The following is a 3,859-nucleotide window of genomic DNA, read 5'->3' on the forward strand; positions in this document are numbered from 1 at the left end:
ACTCCATGTCGTTCCCTCAGGCTGCAGACCCAGGCCCTCCCCTCCCCTGCCTCCGCCACAGCCCCCTGGAGAAAGGCTGCGCTGCTAAGCGGCCCAGGAAGGTCTCCTCTGTGCCGCCCCCATGCCCTCCCACCTCAAGCTCTGGGCTCCTGGCCGGGAGCTGCCTGTAACCCATTCCTGAGCTCAGCCTTCTTCTGAGCGCAGGCCGTTTTGCATGTGCTGTTCCTTCTGTCCTGAATGCCCTTCCCTCCTGCCATCAGGGATGCGGAGATGGTGGCGTGTCCTTATCCCAGAGGGGCTCTCGTGCCCGGGGATCTCGAAGGAAGGCACGTGTGGCCTCCAGACAAGGGGAAGGGGTGTTGAGATGAGAAGGAAGGCAGAGTGGATGCTTGGAGCCCCTAAGGCCGAGCACCCCTAAGGTCCTGGGAACTATGGGGGGGGCTGCTCCTTGATGGATGGATGGGGGCTGGATGGGGGGTGGGCAGACAGGCAGGGCGGTGGATGGGGGAGTGGGTGGGCTGGAGGGAGGTTGCTGAGGCAGAATTTTCAAGACTAGAGATTACCTAGAAATTAAAAGATGCTTGCTCCTTGGAAGAGAAGCTACGACAAACCCAGACAATGTAGTAAAAAGCAGAGACATCACCTTGCTGACAAAGGTCCATACAGTCAAAGATACAGTTTTTCTGGTGGTCATATATGGATGTGAGAGTTGGAGCATAAAGAAGGCTAAGCAGCAAAGAACTGATGTTTTTCAAGCTGTGGTGTTGGAGAAGACTCTTGAGAGTCCCTTGGACTGCAAGGAGATCCAACCAGTCAGTCCTAAAGGAAATCAACCCCGAATATTCATTGGAAGGACTGAGGCTGGAGCTGAAGCTCCAATGCTTTGGCCACCTGATGCGAACAGCCGACTCATTGGAAAAGACCCTGATGCTGGGAAAGATTGAGGGCAGGAGGAGAAGGGGACAACAGGATGAGATGGTTCGATGGCTTCACCGACCTGATGGACATGAGTTTGAGCAAGCTCCAGGAGATGATGAAGGGCAGGGAAGACTGGCGTGCTGCAGTTTGTGGGGTCACAAAGAGTCGGACACGACTGAGTGACTGAACAACAACAAAAGAAATCACCTGGACCTGAGGGATGAGGGAGGTGGGCAAGTGGAGGCTGGAGAGAGCTTTCTGGTTTGGCCCCTGATCCCAGGAGAGAGGGGTCCCGAGTCACAGGTGCTGGGTGTGTGATTCTGGGGTGCTTGGTGGTGGAAGGGTCTACGTGGCAGGTGGGTCCCAGGGGCAAGCTAGGGCCTGGGCTACAGGTGAAGTCTGAGATTCCTGGGCACACAGCCGGGGTGGGGGGTAAATGTTGGGCAGGGTGCCTGTCACAAAGAGAGGGTTGGGCACCAGGCTAACCCTCAAGGAGAGTCTGGGAGGGTCTCCAGAGAAGCCCGAGGAGATCCAAGTGGGTCCCTAAGCCAAGAGAAGAGAGTGTTTGAACAGGAAGGAGTGGTGGGGGGGTGCTGGGCAATGACAAGAGCCATAGGGGTATCCATCAGACTATGCACTCTGAGGTCACGGGCGTCCTTATTGGGGGGGCAATCAGGATTTGTGAGCAACACTGAAGGTAGAAGGGGGGCGGGGAGGGGTAAGCCCCCCGCTCTGTAACCCTGACTCTCAGATGAGCCCCTGTGGGGGTAAGATTCACTCCGGCCCCTCCCGGTCCCTCCAGCCGCTGCCAAGGACTCTCTGTCAGGGGCTCAGGTCTCTGAAGGCCCCAGAGTGGTCCCAGAAGGACTGAGAGGCGGCTTGGACGGGGGTGCTGTGACCCCCTGCAGGACGGGATAACAGCTTGTGCTTCCCAGGCAGGTTTCCCCGCCCCTGCGGGAGGTGGTCAGGGACCCCCTACCCTGGCGGGGGAGGGTCACCCCGTAGCTCCAGATGGGGATTGAGCACTTCCGGCTTGGAAGGCCTGCTTTGGGAGCCTGATTTATGGGCCTGGCCCTCAGTGCACGCGGCTCTGGCCCTTCTCTAAGTGCGTGTTCAATCAAATTAAAAGTGCCGGAAGCCGGAGGAGCCATCAATTACCTGAGTCTCTTGGCAGCTGTCCCCAAGCTCAACAAGCCTGAGGAGCTGGGAGCCACGTTCCTCCCCTCCCACCTGCAGGGAGGCTGGAGCGGAGGCTAACTGGGCCTCCGGGGTCAGGGGGGCACTGGCCTCAGTGTTCCCATCTGTAAATGGGCACTCTGGGTATGGGAAAGCAGGACTGGAGGCGCATGCCCCCCAAATCTCGGTAGGGGGGGTGTCTGCAGTGCCTGGCCTGCTGCCAAGACTTCTGGGGAGTCTTGTCCCAAGCAAGGGTCTTCCTGCAGCCGACCTCAGAGCCAGGCCCCCGGGGACCCTGAGATCCTGGGCACAGCCGCCCAGAGGGAGGGAGCCGGGGCCCCACCTCCTGTGCTCGCTGGGTGTCACCGCCCGCCGTGCCTCAGTTTCTCCTCTGGACACCTCTCTCCAGCGTCAAAGAGGGGTGTCAGCGCGAGAGGCTCGACTCTGCTCCCAGCTTCAGGCATATTGTAAAAACCCACTTTGTGTTTGTACCTTGGCGTTCACAAAAGCACTTGTTACGAAGGCACGACAGCTGAAAAGCAGAGGCAGCTCAACGTCCATCGACCAGATAAAGAGATAAACAAAATGTACTCCATCCACACAGTGCATTATGTTCAACCTTAAAAAGAGAAGAAAATCTCGACGCGGGCTGCAACCCCGACGAACCTGGAGAACATGATGCTCAGTGAAATAAACTAGACACAAAAGGACACATGTTGTAGGATCCCACTTATGTGAGGTACACAGGGCAGGCAATTTCCTAGAGACAGGAAGTAGCAAGGTGGTTTGCAGGGGCTGGGCAGGGGGAGGGTGGGGGGGGGGTCGCTGCTTAATAGGGACCGAGTTCCAGGTTGGGAAGATGAAAACATTCTGGGTTGGGTGTTGGGGATGGTTGTGCAACCATGAGACTGTGCTGAAAGCCACTGAACCGTACATGTAAAAGTGGTTAAGACGGCGAAATTTATGATTTGTATATTTCACCACAATTGGAAAAACAAAAATCAAGATTTGTATTTCATGAAGCGTTGATTAAACCAGTGTGCCTCACAGTCCAGAGAGCCTCACAGTCTGCATGTCATTCTTCTTTCCTCCCTCCCTTCATGCGTGCGTGCTAAGTCACTTCAGTCATGTCTGACTATTTGGGACCCCATGGCCTGCAGCTTGCCAGGCTCCTCTGTCCATGGGATTCTCCAGGCAAGTACACTGGAGGAGGTTGCTGTGTCCCCCTCCAGGGGATCTTCCCCAGCCAGGGATCGAACCCGTGTCTCTTTCGTCTCCTGCCTTGGCAGGCGGGTTCTTTACCACCGGCTCCACCTGGGAAGGTCCATTCCCTTCACGCTTGCCGGTAAAAACCTCTTCCTCAGGGAGTGGTCTGAGAATGAAGCCTGGATGTCCTGGCATCCAGCCCAGAACTCCTGGGAAGTGGCTGGCTGAGGCTGGCTTGGGGAGAGACTGCAGTAGGTAGGGGTCTCGGCGACACGCTTCCAGCCGGAAAACCGCATAGAACTCTCGGACGGCCATCCACCTGGCCTGCCCGGGTCAGCACGAACCAGACAGTTATTGGCTGTACCGAGTTGTGCAGTCTCTTAGGCCCCGACAATATCAGATGCTTCTGAGACCTCTGCTTTCCCTCTGCTCCGCTGACACCAGCCTTCAGAGAACAAGCAAGCCGGAGGATGGAATTAATTTCCTAAAATTGAATGTTACGTCGCCAAGTCACCTCAGGATCTCTTGCCAGGGAGGAAGGAGAAATGGCCGTTTGGTC

This window comes from Dama dama, chromosome 13, assembly GCF_033118175.1.
Source record: "Dama dama isolate Ldn47 chromosome 13, ASM3311817v1, whole genome shotgun sequence".
In the NCBI taxonomy this organism is placed as follows: Eukaryota; Metazoa; Chordata; class Mammalia; order Artiodactyla; family Cervidae; genus Dama; species Dama dama.